The 17768-nt window shown below is 38.8% G+C and overlaps 1 protein-coding gene across 1 annotated transcript in view; it reads right to left on the bottom strand.

Moving 5' to 3' along the window:
* Positions 1–17768, bottom strand: part of PLXDC2 (plexin domain containing 2) — a 288625-nt gene that overhangs the window by 210240 nt on the left and 60617 nt on the right. The window lies entirely within an intron of this gene.

Below are 17768 nucleotides of genomic sequence, written 5' to 3'. Positions count from 1 at the left end.
TTAAATTAATAGAAATACATAAGATATCCTGTGATTGTAACAGTTACGTGAATAAGAATCTCAATTTTAATGTTTTGTAACTGTTGTCTTTCAAATATTTATCTGCTCTTCTATAACATAATCCATTTTTTGTTCTCATTTATTTCTTTTTCCATTTCTTATTTCTCTCTGGTATCATTCCTTATCTGTTCTCACAGTTGCTTTTAGAAATGGAACCTAGAGAAAATTCCTGATAAAAGATAACAGCTCTGTTTGCAGATTAAATAGTCCATGGTGATATTTAGCACATGCAGGGGAACCCATTCTGCTTGGTGTTAAGCACCATCAGTCACACTCTGAGCATCAACAACCACAGCTAGCTTCAGTTGGCTTAAGAGTGGCAGCATTTTACTGGATTCAACCCTCTCAAAGAAGAGAGAAATAAAAGCAAATAGAAAAATAAAGCCATGGCTTAAATATGACTGAAGGAAAACATTGCAATCTAGATGTAATGTAATGTAATTGTGACAGGAATTTTTTGTACATCCTAAAGCCAGAATTACCAACATCCTTTTAAATCAAGCATCAGATATTAAATACTATCTGTACTGAAAACCTCACTCTTGTACAGATGACGTTTCCTGCCAGCCTCTAGAACAGCACAAAAATCTGAAGACAGCTTAAGAGAGTTCCTGGTACTTAAGATAAGTATGTCATAATGCAGTGACAGGCAATCATTAAGGAAAATTTTGTATGCTGTAATACTCTTCTCAAAACCAAATAAATTAATCACAGCATGTTTAAAAAAAAGCTGAAATTTTGGGGAAAAAAAAAAAAGTACTGGATTTTCTGTGATTCAGCCTCCCAAAATGTTCCCTGCTCTCTGAGAATGACATACAGGCTGAGGCACTAGTCTAGCATTTTCCTATGGGTTATCCTACTTAGAATTACCTAAGACAAAAAAAAAAAAAACAACCAAAACCAACGAAGGAGAATGGTTTTCTTACTAAGTTTTGGGAAATCAGGCATACTGAATTACATGCGTTAAGTTTCGTTAAAGCTGAACCAGCCCCAGGAAATCATCTTTTCTCCACCTTCTTAACACTCTGTGAATATTTGTGCATGTCTAAAGCTAAAACATACAGCTGCTCAGACTTTACAGTGGTGGGAGAGCTGAAAATTGTAGTAAGTCTCAGTCACTGATATAAGCACTTCACAGTTTCTAGTGTTTTTATCTTCACAGTATCCATCCAGTCTCCTGACCATAGAAGAGAACAAAAAGAGCTGGAGATTCACTTCACTTAACTTCAGCAACTCAGAGTTACTAGTTATATTTAGCCTGAATTAGATGCCTCAGCTCCTATAACGTTGAAAGACAATACACCAGCACATCCAGAAGTTCACTTGTCCCAGCATTTCACACACCTACCTTAGACTGGGCTGAATCAAACCTGGCAGTACTTACTTCTTCCTACTGGTTACAAGGGGATCCTAGATAATTAACTGATTAGACTCAGGCTAACCCAGCTCCACAGGCAGCTACAGTTCACGAAATGATTTCCAAAAAGTAAGTCAGACTCATACCTAGCAATAAATTTATGCACCCAAGTTATATGGACTTGCTCATCTTAACCACGCTCATCTGGTAAACATCATACAGGGAAAAAGCAACAGAGCAAACCTCACAGTTATGCCAAGTCCTTGGTTAGTATTTTACTCAGTGGATCATCCTGCCTCTTGGAGTTGCACACATTTTTAAATCAGGCATATGTGGATGCCTTCTTATTTTCACAGGACTACAAGGCATTTACTCAGTAGGAGTGCAGCTTACATGGCTATCAAAGTGGAACTGTTCGGTTTCACATTAGTGAAATAACAAATTGGCTCTGCTCAGGAAGATTAACCTCACCTTTTTTTTTTCCCCCCTTACTATTTTTAAAACCACTTTTAAAACCTGAAATCAGGTTCTGTTTTGTTTGTGTAGCAAAAATGGGCCATATATCTATAGCCAACATACGAGTAAATACAGGATTGGAACATACTTTGCAGGTATGCAGAGACGTTCAGAAAGAGAGGTTTAATTATTATTACCAACCCTCTTAACCTGCATGTCACACAAATTAAGGTTCTGTAAACTCACTTGGCACAAGATTCAGTGTTACTCTTGTTGAACTTGTTCAAAAAGCTACCTTGCTAGGGATCCATCACTGCAGCGAGACAGCCAGGTGTACATCCTGATATGCAGTACAGATGACACTAAATGGCAACCCTTCTTCTTCCTGCCCACCTCTCCCCTCCACCTCTTCTTATTCAGCAAAACAGTTCAGAGACAGCTGATTTTCATGAACTCCACAGGCTTAAACTTGGTTTTAAAATCACTGACATACTACTGTGCCGACTTAGAAAAATCCCGTGGCCTTGGATTCAACAATATAGAAAAAAGAAACAGGACAGATGACTATGAACACATGGAAGCGTCCCAGGTTTGACTTTCAGGAGGCAGATGTGTCTGTACATTTAAACCACTCGTGCACTTAAAGCTGTATTAATTTTTTAAATGAATACACATTTCTGAATGCTGCAGTAAAGCTGGCGATTTCAGATACATTAATTAGGGGAGCATCATGCTGAATGCATCTTCAACTTAAAATGCTGTTATAAATGTCATATGTGCAAATGAATGCAGTCTATCTGTCAGCGGTGTTTTTTACTATGTTTCAGGGCAAAGCACAGGCAATCAAACAATACCAGGGGGAGAAGTGCAAGTTCTGGTTTTCAGTCTGCAGTGCCTTCCAAGGGGGACCGAGAGCCTCATCGTTCCTACTGAACACATGCTGCAGGAAGGAGGCAGAATTCCTTTCATCAATTTTACAGGGAAATAAGAAAGGGTGGTGGGGGTAGAAGGAAGGAAAAAAAGACAGAGATGACTCTAAAGAAGTAATTTCATTGTGCACAGTGTGTCTGGCTGTTGATGAATAAAACAAAGACAATTTGATTCATTAAACGGAGATTGCCAGTTTGTAAACACAGACTGCAGGCTATTGATTTAACTGAGTAAATTCCATCTATACTGGGATATTGTAGGCATGCACTAAGCTTTTTATATCACTCCAAGCAATTTGGCATATTTCTCTGTGTTGTACTTTTAGCTCTCATTAACAAGTGTTTATTTAATTTAATAGCACTTGTAGTGGGAGTACCGAATGTGTGCAAATTCTTGTAACCTCTATTAATAGGCTTCCAGCTCAGGGATACAAGACTCAGTTCTGATAAGCAAAAAAGACGGTCAGATGCCTTTAGCAAGGAGAAAGCCTGACAATTCTTGTCTTCATGTTTTGCTGTGCTGAGACCATAGTTGGAAACAATTTATCAAAACTAGGCCAGACCCCGAATCTATCAAAACATTCAAAGGACTTGAGAACTGCAAGATATTGGTTACCAGAGCCTAAAATTAAAATGTCATGGTGTCCCAGCTTGGAACTAGCAGCAATTCAGTGCCTGAAACTGCATTTTAGATAATAATTTCCCCACAGAAGAGAGAAAGCCTGTGAGCAGAACAATGCCAACACCTTTTCAGTTCGATCTAAATTAAGTATGAAATTTGGAAGAGCTGCTCCATTGCAGTCTTACAAATAGAGCAAAAGGGAGCAAGCCAGAAGGAAAGAGACGTTTCATTTAGTCCAGCTATTACCATTTTGGAGACCAATTCATACAAAGTCATGCTCCATTGAGTGCCTCACTTTCTCTATTTGGAAAAGTGTGTATTTCCATGGAGCAGCTTGCCTGCTTTTCATCATATTCCCAGAGATTGCTCAGCATTATAGTATGCCCTAGGAAAGTACACCTTACTTCTTGTTCCACAGAAGTTCTCATTCATCATCTCTTATTAAGTCTCAGGGTAAAAAAATTCATCTGTTTACTTCAATTGTTGAAACAAAGCAATCCATCACAGTCCATTCATTCTGCATGAATTACTGGCATCAGGCGTAACAGATTTACTGTGGTCCCTGCCCTACAGATCAAAAGGTAAAATCTCGAACAAATGTAAAAATTACTGAAAAATTCCAATGTAGAAATGATTTAATGTAAATTCTCTTCTGCTTGCTAAATGTAAACTGACTTTTCCTGGTATTAGACTTTTCTTTTTTGTTCTTTTTCTTTTTTTTTTCCTTTTCCTTTTTCTTTTTTTTTCCCCCCCTAGGAGCTTGAATGCATTCATAATGAACCACTATGGAAAAAAAAGATTCAATGATGGTTAAACTTGATGTTTCTTATAGCACAGAAAAAAAAAATAGCTCACTATAATGTACCAGAAGAATGAGAAAAATGATAGGAATTTTGATACTATAGAACTGGAATTTTGCAGCTTCCCTAAAGATTTTGCTTCTGTCCCATGACGAATGAATAGAAAACTACAAATCATACAGATATAAAACAAATATTCTCAATTTTAGGAAAGTGGAAGTGATACTCATGCAAATAACAATCTCCTAAGCACATGTGACACTTTGAAAGCAATGGACAATGGAATGGACCATATTTAGGCGTATCCCATGATTTGGGATAAATGAAAAAAAAAAAATCACATGTATTGGTGCTTTTTTTTCTTCCCAAACAACGACCCAACTTTGTTTCTTGCCAGGTGGTCTACAACAGAGCAATCAACTAGCAAGAAACTCTAAACCAAACATGATAGTGATCTTTGGTTCAACAGTGACAAACTTTAAAATGTTGTCTCAACTTCCATGTGCTATTTCTTACAGCCAAGAAATCTAATGATCTCCTTCCGTAAGACGACTACTATAGCTACAGACAGAAAAAGAGCTTATCACAACTGAATAAAGCTCAGCTGTGCAGAAGATAATTTTCAGACCAGAACAAGCTTCTGTGGGAGCTAAAAACCTCACCATCTTGGTTTTTTTCCAAGTGCGATAGGCATTCCTTTGATTTTGATAATACAGTATTTTATAGCATATATATGGTGTACACATAATTTACAAAACCCCCTTAAAAGTACAACAATGTTGTATAAACAATCTTCCACCTGGAGAAAGGAGAAAAAGAATGAACCGCATATGACAAACATTAGTCAAGCTGCTTAGCATGTTTCTGCAAGGCAGTGAGAAACTCCCTGATAATGGGAGTAGTAAGAATATAAACAGAGCAGATGTGGAGCAAGCAGACAAGGAGAGAGGATAAATTATTTAAAAGAAAATGTGGCAAAGACGCCTATCTTTATAAAGGATTAATAGTGCTCATTACATAGGTACCTGCAAATAGTTTGTATAGAAAGTGATAAATATATATTACAGAACTGATAAACAGAGTTCACAGTCATTTCCGAAAGGAAATAAGGTAATGCAGGCTATTAAAATTCAAATGAAAGATCTGTAAAAACCCAAGACATCAGCTTTTGGTGTCAGGTAAATTAAAGTAGCCCCAGCAGTCACAGCAAGGTCACCCCCATTTAAACAAGATGAAAACTGTGCTGTTGTAGTCAGTTGATTTGGACGTATTAAGAGAGGACTTGCCAGCTCGTCAAAGTGCGGTCTTATTCCTGTTAAGCTCCTTCTCATCCAGCATCTTTCCTCTTGATTATAAACGTTTTTATTCGGGTACAAATGCACTGCTGCTAAACCTACTGCAAGTCACCTGCTATAAATCTGTTTGGAAGTTTGATCGTGTGGTCAGGGGACTGACAGCGTGTTTATACATTAAACATACACATTACACCTACATATAAATTTCTTTTGCCTCTGGGTCTCCCCATGCATTTTATCCTTCTATGTCTCTCTGGACTATGGCTCTCTGAAACCAGAACTGACTTGGTATTTGCGTCTGACACAATGCCAGAGTTTATATATATACACATACACTAATTCTTGTTAAAAAAAAAAAAAAAAAATATATATATATAAAAAATATTCTGGAGGGTGTCATGCAGCACCAGAGGAAAGTGGTCATGAGGTCACATGTCAGCGGTGTCTGCTCACTGCCAGCGGGCTTTAAAGGGTCTCGGGGAGAACCCTGCAGAATACTGAGCAGGAGAACCCCTGCGGAGTCATTCATTCAAACCCTGCATCCTGCTACCAGAAATAACATCCTGGGGAATCAGGTTGGGGAAAGCAAAAAAGGCAAGGAAAAATAAAATAAGCAATAAACTAGACACTTACCTACAGCTAAACTGCTTGGAAGTGAAAACTCAGCAGGGAGGTAAATGTTGCTACGTAACTCGGAGACCACATACGACACAGGCAGTCTTGAAGACCCTCCAATTTCCATACAGTTTAATTGTGAGTTCTTTCCTCCTTCAGGAATTAAATCGGTGAGAACCATGTAAGTTGAAGTGGCTTGTTGTGGGCTCTATCTCTCGCAATCAGCACCTAGTTTCATTTTTTCTTGGATGCTGCCTCTGTTGTTGCAAGTGTTATTTCTCTGCTCCTGTATAACCGGATTGCAGAAGAAGGGGTGTGGGAATTTTTAGATGGAAAAGTCTCTTGAATTTGAGTGAGACAGCTCCACACTCTCATTTCAAATCATGCCAAAGGGTAGATGCAGAGGCTGTAAATGACATGCAACTAAAATGTCAACAAGGCATCCATAAAAAAGATTGAAATGCAAACTGAATGGTCCAAATAAAAATGGCCGAACCTTGCCTTTTAGTTTTTAATTAAAAATCCACTGCATGAATGCCTTACAATAAGTTAAAAGGGGTAAATAAATGATCTTGACAACATTTGCAGAACAAAGAGGAACATTACATTTTTCTGTGACTGAAAGGGACGTGGTGAAAGTCAATCAGAACCAAGATGCAGCCTTCTTTCCTCTTATTATACTTTTATTAATTCAGTTACTGAATTCTTTGAGACTCTGCTCACCCACTGTTTCAACCCTGCCCTCAGAATGAAAAGTTTCACCTTGACACTACCTTTTAAACCCCAAAAAATTCTGCCTTCATGGCTGGTGTGGAATTAGCAGCCACAGAGAATGGCATTCACTCCCAGTTCATTGCATGAGAAGAAGATGGACAGCAGAAAATTGCTTTGCAGAGATCCTCCCAGCCCAGGTATGAAGGTGATAATTTTAATGCCAATTTGGGCGCATGTTGCTGCAACAGCCAGTGAGTATGCTGGTTGTGATTTACACATTCAAATAACAGTTACAGTACTTCGTTTTATGATGGCAACTATCCAGGACCATCACACTTACTACCAACTTAAGCGAAGCATAAGATCAAACGGTATCAGGTTAACTTCACATTTCATTTGTATTCAGCACTTCTTGGTATTTTCAGTACTTGGTAATATCTACGTGCAGTTATCCTACCAGACCTTTTATTGTCACAGGAAAAAATTATGCAACTCAAAATGACCTGCCATTACTTCAAAAAGTTTTAGACCAGAGTAGTTATTGACATCACTTCTGGTGATTCCGGAAGGGTGAATATTTCCTGCACTAAATCCTAGAAAGGTACAAGCAAACACTGTGCTGAAGGAAAAAATGTAGCTCCTTATTAAGGCAGCTATTCACCTTAAGAGTTGCATCCACAGTGTGCTTCCAAGCCACGTGCACACATTTCCAGGCTTTCTTCTCTCCACAGCCAGCCCTCCCTCCGCGCTTCATGCAGGTTTCTACAGCAATGCTTACAATCAAGTGCCATGCACACACACAACAGCAAAACATCCTTTATGAATGAATGAGGATGAAAACGGCATTTGATGCTGCCTTGAACAGAACGCAATTAAAATGAAAACAGCACTGTGTTTCATTCATTCATTCACTAATATTCTCTGACAATTACTAGACATAATCCTTTACAGTATTTGCCAATAGTGAAGAGAATAAAAAGTGCTAGAAATCATCTTCTTGGGGCAAGATGCAGCTGTGATGTGGATGGGCAAAAGACCAAAAAGGAAAGGAGGGGGTTGCACAAGCAAATACCTGCTCATGTGTTGTGTGACCAGGGAGCTCTTGCCCCATTCAGCAGGTTACAAGAACTGTGCGGCAGGGCATCCTCACCCACTGCTCACCTGTGATGGCAGCTCCTGTCCGGCCCTGGTGCAGGCAACCGCACAGCCCTGTCGATGCATCACATGGAACAGGACAGTGCATCGTGCCCGCTAGTTTAACAGGGAGCTAATGGACTCTTAGTGCTCCCCACAGGCAGGCTGGGCCTGAGGTCACTTGTTCTGGCAGGCTGCAGCAAAGAGGTGAGAACCACTGTCTCTGTAAATCACCTCTCAGGTGTCACCTACCACGCAGGTATGCTCTCTCCATTTTTGCTGGCTGAAGATAACCTGCCTAGATTCACACTTAAATAGATCCAGAAGTGCTCACTCAATTTAAAAAGCTGCTCTTGACCACTTATCAGTGGGTAGTTTGTGCCCGTCACCAAGTTTCAGCATGGTTTGCCATCACCCTATCCTTGCATCAAAGAACTTTATCTGGAAGGCCTTGATTTTCCCTGACCCTAAATTGTCCATAAGATTTCAAGCTACAAAAGGTGCCCAGATTCAGGGATGGATGTTCTGGAAGCTGGGAGAGACTGGGCAGAGGCTCAGGTTTAGCTCAGTGTGCAGGCACACGTCTCTCTCTCTGGATCAAGTCTGTAACTTCCTGTTAGCTACAACACAGCTTTCAGAAAGACATGCAAAAAAATCTATTTAAAGATTTTGTGCGAAGGAGAAACTGCCAAATACCTGTGCAAGCTGTTCTCGAGGTTAATTATTGTAACCATTTTAAAATCATGTCTCATTTCAAGTCTTAATATATTAGACTGAAGCCTTCAGTCATTAGAACACTTAATGCCTTTCTGCTAAACAAGGTGGCTCTCTACTAGAATAAATGTTTTCTCCAGGATTTCTCTAGAACATGAGATGTCACCCTTTTGCTCTCTCATTGATAAGCTAAACAGAACAAGCTTCTCACTGGGAGAAATATCACCTTTGTCAATCTTTTCAAGTTTATCAGTATTATTTTTGAAGGGACAGGATGGTGGCCTCACTCATGATGCATATTATTTCTAGTCCCTTTTAGCTAGTTCATGTGTCTGCAGGCAGTGTTTGGTCACCCAGGCCCCTCACCACACTGGAAATCATGTTCCACTGGTCAACACCAAAGCTCTTAAACCAACCTAGAGTGACTGCTTTTGAAAACACCTCCTTTTCTAGAAAGGTTACTTTTGTGTAACCCTGTTTTTAGTGGCATTGGGTGGGTGTTTTTTTTTTTTTAAAGTTTATGTATTTCAGATTGAAATCCATCATAACGTCATGTTTTCCTTCTACGTGTTCAGTGCTGAAGTTGAGGAGATTGAGGAGAAAAAAAGTCTGTGTATGGAAAAAAAAGAAATAAAGCTCTGTTTGCAAGTGGGCAAAAATACCTCTCTGAATTGCCAGGAAATACCATTATAATTTGCCCATATGTACCAGTATGTATTAGAACATTATTCCTCATTTGAAATGGTATAATGCAGTCTGTCACTTTGGTAATGTAATCTTTTTTTTTAAAAACACTACAAATATTCCCATTTGCTTTCAGCATAAGCATGATGTGAAATTTCTGACTTAACTATCTCTGTAAAAAACTTCAGAAGAATGAAGATTAAGCTGAAGCTCACTTTCATTATATATCGCCAGTCATGGCAGGGCATTGATCCTTTGAACAAGCATTTCCTACTTCAGACAGAAAAAAAAAAAGAATAAATTGTTAAAAATAATCAGAAAAGGGCTGGCTATGGATGTTACAATGCACAATCCTGGTGCAATGGAAGACTACTATTTAAAATGTAATAACTTGCAGCGTTACATTCATTTCTGCAGTACTACAACCAATTTACAAATAAGAGGGACACCATCTGTTCTCTAAAGAACCATGGGGAAAAAAGCCTGCTAGCAATTAAGAGGTTATACATGAGACACGATTTCTGCAGATTTCATTTTCTTTTTTTTAATTTTGTTTTGTTTGCTTGGTCTGGAAACTATGTCATCACAAATACCAGTGGATGGTCTTACCAGTGGTGGTTTTTTTTCTGTTCTAGCCTACTTAGCTTATAGATGTACTTTTTAAAATCAATGTATTTGGTATTCATGACTAATGTGAATTTGTAGAGAGGAGATCTGAGAGATTTATGTGGATTTAGGTTTAGAGCTTTTCCCATCCTGGCAGACTGACATTAGTTGAACATTTATTCTGCTCTGGCTAATCTATTCTCTCTCTCTGGCCTCTCAATTATTCTTAGTTTTCCCTTTCTCTTTTTAAGTTATAGTACATTAGCGTAAGTACTGCTTCTTTCGGGTTATGCTGTTACTGAAACTTTGCTAACATGTGGACAGCAATGCTGTCACAACTGATTTCACTGTTACAGATTTCCACAGTCCTAGGGGGTTTAAATTTAAAAGAAACTATAGATTTGTTAATGCCTTTTGCAATTTGATAGTGTTAATGCGTTCAGTAATGTGCTCAGATCTTCGGAACAAGTCTGTGGCCTTTGAATTGTATTTGAGAGTGATTCCTATGCACACAATAAACATTCTGGCCCATGATATAATTGCTATCCAAATAAGTCAATAAAGACATAGTGAAATGCAGAACAGTCATACAGGAAATGCAGAACAGTCATACAGGAGAAGTAAATGACACAGGCTGCAATATTACTTGCTGTCATATATGTTCTCTTTGGCCAAAAAAAGCTTTCCCTAAAAAAAGTGGTTCCAGTTCACTACTACCATAATGCCTTGAATAGTTAGCTGAGCTTTGGCAGCAGAGCAGCAACAACTATTTTGGTTTCTGTTTACCAATTAGCTGCAACAGGTCTAAACAACACCAGATACTATCTTTTAATGTGTCCCCACCCTTGAAAGAGCACATAATCCTCCTGTAGATAGAACAGCGTAAGGATTAGGACAAGTAGGAATTAATCTGTAATTTTAAGCTACAAGAACACGTGGGCTCCTGCAAAAATCTATCCTTGTTGCAAAAAAAGCTTCCACAGACACTGTGCTAAATCAATCCTCTGTGCCAACCCCCCCCGAAACCCTATATAAGGGTGACTAGTAAGATATGATTGCATTTGTCAGTCACACCAAAACCAGGATTATCGCTTTTCATAGTGAAGAAGGTCAGGACCAGTCCCTTAGCACAGAAGATAAACCAGACCAGCATCTTCAGAACGTCTACACAGAACAATCCTGACTCACAAGACACAGAGGAAGCCAAGGGGCACTTTGGCCACACTGGCATTAGGAAATAGAAACTTGCAATATCATTAGTTCCTCTTAGCTGCTAAGAGACGTGTTTCAAGATTGACAAAAACTGAGCATGTGTAAATTCAAAACTACACAGAGAACATACAAAGAGACTTCACAGTCATTTACTGAATGATTTTAACAGCAGAGAATTTAATGCCAGGATTTGAAAGCAGAGCATTTTACAGCTGCCAATAAAATTGCCCCAATACAACTGAGCACAGGTTTGGATTTCCTGGAGCTGAACCTTAATTTTGAAGGAATCCTGCTCTTGCTGATGTCTGGTAACAGCCACCATTACACTGCGGTAGGCAGAACTGGACTTTGATCAATAAGAAAAATTCAATGGTAAGCAGCAATTAAGTGGATCTGAGATGAATGTGATACATCTATTTTCAGGATGGAGAAAACCATCCACACCAGTTGCACTAATGGGAGTTACGCTTTTAAATTTGATTTGTACTGTATACTGGAAATCCTATTCTGTTACACCAAGCTACATGATCACTATACCTAAAAATGAAAATTAAGAATGATTATCCTGTTTCACTTTTTGCTAATGCGAGTGCCTGACAACGTAAATAAAAATGACGTCCTGACTTACCACAAAAAGTAATACTTTATGTAAAGAGGAATCTCTGCTCGTAGAAAATGGAGGGGAGTGGGCAAGCACACCTCTAGACTGGACCTCAGAGCACATCAGGGGCAAAGGAAAGCACGAGCCTGGGCTCCTCCGGCACAGCCAATGCTACGGAGGGACATGAGGTGGTGGCAGGGACCAGCAGTGCCCATTTTCCCCAGCAGCAGGCAGGCAGTATGTGTGAAGCAGGGGGACAGGCTTGGACTCTCTCTGATTGGAAGTTTTCTCCTATGGGTACGGGCAGAGATGTACACAGGCAGCATCTGCTGCTCCCTCTGGGCTTCAGAAGCGTGTTTTGAATTTCGTTAGCTAGCAGAGCTTTCAGAGGCACCCACAGGCCAGAAATCATAGTATTTTTATTTACATTTGAGAAACAATTTGTAGTCCATTTGTGAAAATGTGCACGTAGACATATGGCATAAGAAAGCTCAAACATGTCTGGTTATTTTATTGCTTCACTTGTTCAGAAAAGGCTCAACGAGTAAAACTACTCCTTGTTTGTGTTTGTGGAATTGAGCCTTAGTGATTACATCAGAGCAGAAATCATCTAAGACAGAAAACATAACTACTCACCAATACTTTGCTTTAGGGTGCTTTATGGCAACAGGCTATTCACACTGCTGTAGCTAGAGGGAGATTATATAGGCTAGGAAATCTAAGGCTAGCTACACTGGCTGTATTCAGGTGGATGGTGTATATGTGCCTGTACAAGATCAAATATTTCTCTGTTCCACTTGTCTGTCTGGTTTATCTCAAAAGACATGTTGCTGAAATGCACAAGAATCCTATTTTTCAAAACAGTATGTATGGCAGGACTATGTATTTCAGTACCCTGCATGCCCACAGGATCAGAAGGGCAGGATACCTCTTTTCACATAGCTACAAATGAAGAATACCCTCAAAACACCACTCTGCTGCTGTTTGGTCTTCCATTCAGCAGAAGAGGCCATTTAATGAAGTTCACCGAGTTTTGTCTTATCCCTTCTTCACTGCTCCCACCATAATTTCACTCTTAAGAAAGGAGAAGGGTGTATTTTTTATATGAAATAGATTACATTTTGAAACCGCCATCTATGAGTAATCCCTGTAAGGTGGTATTGTTCTCACTTCCACTTAACTCTCCAGTTTCAGAAGTTTGTATATTTTTCAAAGTGAAAAAATTGTTCATTTTGGCACTTGACAATTTGGTCTGGGAGAAAAATAGTGACAGCACTGAAAAATAATTCTTGCAGTTATCAAGCTGCAAAAATAAAGAGATGCCTAGGTAAGGCAGAAAATATCTCTTCACAAATTGGTCTTTCTAATAGCAACTCATTGCTACCATCAATTTCAGTTTGGTAATGCAGGCAAAGACTCTCATTTGCACCTGTGGCATCAACGTAAACCTCTGTTTTCTGTATCTCCATTTAATAACCCATGCCCTTCTCCTAAGGGAATAAAATACACATGCAAGCACCAGGCTCAGTATTACAAGTCTGCAGGTCAGACACTGACACAGCAAAGATAAAGCATCTCTACTGTAAGGGTAAATGTGGTTTCTAGGCAAGAAACCTTCTCAGAGCCTGGTCCAAGGCAGAATGAATGACCATCGCAACCCTTATCGCTACCTGCTGCATGCACAGGGCACATTTCTGTGGGTTTGTCTTTTTTCCACATAGGGCTTTATAATCTGTTTAGAGAGGTGGGATGCTATCACAACAAAATCTTCATGACAAAAAAGCCCTATAAAAACAAGGTAGCTCACTGCAGACGCATGGGTGCTTTCCCCTTGGAAGTTGATGAGGGGATAAACACGTACAAAACCATATTCTATTTCATAACCATATTCTATTTCATATGGCTTGAAAGCAATGGGATAAGAGCTTATGGAGTGCAGAAAAGCTGTACTTCAAGTCCAAATACTGGTGTAAGCAAGAACCATTCTAACACTTACCCATTACCCGAAGCACCGCAGCGGCAGGCTCCTCCTATGACTAGACCCAGATTCAGCCTCCAACCCTGCCCCACTTACTGCTCTGTTCTTCAGACTCCAACCCTCTATTTTTCTTTGGGACTTGAGCAGAGTCCCAGGCCCCAGGCTACTGCTCTGGAGAATTAAGTAGCCAATGCACACAGCACAATCTAACATTGCATACAAGCATTAGGCAGTTCCTCGTGAACAGCAAGGAATATGGTCTGCTCTGGAGCCAGCTCAATTGCAATAAACCATCCACCATCTCTGCAAAAAACTCAGGAAGGTATTTTGGCATTTGCTACAGGTTCTAGACTGCTCCCATAGAAATCAAATATGGTGTTACTATTGATTTGTTTGAAACACTTTACCTTCCATGCCTGGCTTCAATGAGGTGGTTGTCCTTTATGCTCCCTTCCTCCCTTGATGAGGGCACTCCTGATGGACTAATGAGGAAGAAAGAAGCAGCTACTCATTCCACAGCTAACGAGTCTTGTTTCTTTCTGAAGTGTATCATCCAAAACAGCTGGTGACAATTTTAATGAATGTCTATCAAATAATTATCACTCTGACTACAGCCAAGCTTTAATTTGAACTCTACCGATGGTGATCTCAAGCAAAGCATCGAAAAATCACTAGAACCCAGAAAAAGAGAAATCTGACTGTAACTCTCATTTGTAATATGCCATGCAGCCATCATGATTTATGAAAGTATAGCAAAACCTGGTGAGTTTAACATACTACAAAAGTACTTCCTTATCACTCACGTAGCTGGTTGGTTGTAGTAGTGAATAATCTATATTTAAATCATGGATTCACTACAATCCACAGCATGCAAATTTCAAAACAAGCTATGTAGCTTTTGTGTTCTGTTCCATGAAAAAGAAAGAGGGGAAAAAGGAAAAGGGAAAAGGAAAAAAAAAGGAAAAGGTGGTAGGAACTGACTTACTGATTTACAGTTTAATTAATGGTCAAATAATTTGTCGAACATCAACAAGGTTTTAACACTGCCCTGAAGGACTATCTGGAAGTTCAAGATTGTGTTAAGACTACAGCATGCTTCAGTGACCGAGATAAATCAATAGTCAACAAATCAGGGATCTGTATTTGAAAAATGGGTATCTGCTGTTTTCTGCTAAATGCTGGATTAATCAGTATCGTCAACTAATATTTTTGCCATTTTCAATACCACAAAAAAAGTAGCCCATTACTCGCTTGTTATTCCTTCCCTTTTTTACTTGCAAAGCTGTTAACCCCCCAAAGATGCTAGTCAGTTGAGAAAACCAGGAAGGAACAAGAGCAAATGGCACAAAAGATCATTTCATTTGCTTGACTAGGCACATTAATGAATTCCACTTACACTGGAAAAATGCAGTAAGCACCACAGCATCATACATTGCTTTAGCTTGAGTGATTCAGAGTCTGTGCCATTAAAATGTACAGTAAACTGTAATTAAGCAATTAAACATGAAAGAGCATAGGCTGGGCTGAAATAACGTTAGACCCCGAATGCCTTGTTTGCCTTATGCCTTTAGCAGCTTCTGCTTTAACTCTATTTCAAAATGACATATGCCCTGGCAGAGCTGTCCAACTGTGGTTATAAAAAGCTACCTCTTTTTCTTCCCTACCACAAAACAATTATTTAATTATTTTGTTCCTACACTTCTGTGTAAGCCCCTTCAATTCCTGTTAACACTTTTGCTGCTCATAGCAGCTGCCTTCCAGACAGTGTGATGACGGTTAAGAGGCAGGAAATGAAGAGCAAACATAGGCAGGCTTTCCTTAACATCAATAGAAATAATCATTTAGTCTACAGGATAGTTTTAGTATAACCTAAAAAGCATGCCACCATGAAAAATTATTTTAATTAGGATTATAGGTAATTGTAAAACCTTATTGGAAGAGGCAGGTTCTCTGCACCTCTCAGATCAGAATGCAAAATATATAAATAGGAAACTCAGATGAAGAACATAAAGTCAGACAAGATAAAGTGATCTACACTGTAAGGGACAGTTATGACTATACCTCCTTTGTACAGTTTTTCCAGTAATTTCAGTATGTAAAAAAAAAATCCAGGTCTCACAAAGACTCAGTGATGAAGTCTACCCTATATGCAGCAGCAAAGTGAATAAGGGAATACATATTAGTAAAAGAAAGTAGAGATCAATACAGAAATATTACAACATAAGACTTCATAGATGATAGCAGTGTTTGAAATGGTCTAAGACATGATGATATGCCATATCCATCTTTTAAACATATGTATTTGTGATCTCAGATGAAGCCTTAAAAACGGACTTGTTCCATGCCAGCATGTCAATGTTTTTCTATCAGAACTTGTACATATTCATTCTGACCACTGGATGACCTCATTCTGATTCTCATAAAGCAGAGATGACAGTTGCTGAAAGCATTAAGAAAAGATTAGGAAAAATAACTATAATTATATAGCAAGTGGTTTGCTAAGGAGAGTTTAAAAACAAACCCAAAAAATCCTACAGAGTTTAGGAAAATGCATAGCTATACTTAACCTATCATAGTAGAATCTTTAAGCACCAGGTTTCACATTTTCACACGCGTCTTAACTTATTTTTAGGATGTTATGTTGTACCCCAAAGCATATTTCTTTCAGTACAAACAGGAAGGTAAAAATTGTAAGAAATATTATTGTATAACAGCTACTGGCCAGCTAGGTATGATTCCATTTTTCTTTCCAAGAAAACAAGGACATATACTAGATCTGTAGAGTTTATTTTTTCCCCCTCTTCCTTTTTTTCCAAACAGATAATATGTATTTGTGCTGCAAATACTAGAGCCACTAAAATCAAATGTTAAAAGTAAGCATAAAAGACTTATGAGTAACTTGTGAGATGTGTTTTAAGGGAAAACCAAACAAACAAGCCTCGTCAACTTTTAAGATTAGAAAAAACAGGTATGTAAGGTGCATTATAATGGTTTTCACAACTTAGTCTGAAGCAGCTGGTACTGAACATCAAAGGGATCAATCTAGTGAGACTGAACACTGGCCTGATTCAGTGTCACAAATTTTTTTTTATGAGGCCTTCTCCCCGTTTTCAGCGCTGACTCTTGATCCCAGGCAGCATGAGACTTTCCTCCACCCTCAGACAACACAGGGAGTTCGTGTTCAGCAAAAGCAAACAGTGTTTGTGAGGTATCAAAGCCCTCCCTCCTCTCTGCATAGCAGGAAAAACATCTGTGCAGGGTCCAAGGCAGAACTTGGCTCCCAACAAAGGAACTGTCATGAAAAACACATGAATCTCAAAAAGACCTTTCTAGCCTTTTTCTAACACACACACACACACACACACACTTATTTCTTCAAATAGCTTATTCATTAGTCTACAGGGAGTCTTCCACAGCACTCCTAACCTCTGTGCAGAGTCGTCTTCAAAAGAATGACAGTGAAGAAATTAGAGACATTTGTGAGATCATGCCATGTTTTGGAGACAGTGAACTCCCTTTTTTTTCTACCCCAGTGACTGTCTAGTCATGTTCCTGCCAAAAATTTGTTTTTCTCTTTCCATGTTTTCTGTTCTTCCTTTTTAAATTAAGATCACATTTGAGTCAAAAAGATTTAAAACAGCTGAGTTTTCAGGTTTGAATTGAGAATAGTCATTTACCCATTTGAACTCTGAAAATCAATTTTACTTATTTCCTCCAAAACTTTTGTCATATTTTTTCCAAATAATTTTTTGAACTGAGCCATATTGCAACTATATAATTAATCTGGCTGTGAATATTTAAAAAAAAAATAAAATGGCAGTATTGTATACTTTATATTCTGATTTTGGCATATATAATTCTATCAGCAGCAACACAAACTTCATTTTACTGACATCTTTCCAAAATAAATGAAAATAAATTAATTTAAAGGTTGCAAAAGGGCTTGGCTCGGCAGACTTGCAGACTCATGTCCTCTGTTTTTCAGAACAGG

This window comes from Aptenodytes patagonicus, chromosome 2 (assembly GCF_965638725.1).
Source record: "Aptenodytes patagonicus chromosome 2, bAptPat1.pri.cur, whole genome shotgun sequence".
Classification (NCBI taxonomy): Eukaryota; Metazoa; Chordata; class Aves; order Sphenisciformes; family Spheniscidae; genus Aptenodytes; species Aptenodytes patagonicus.
This window is presented reverse-complemented; position numbering and strand designations above follow the sequence as displayed.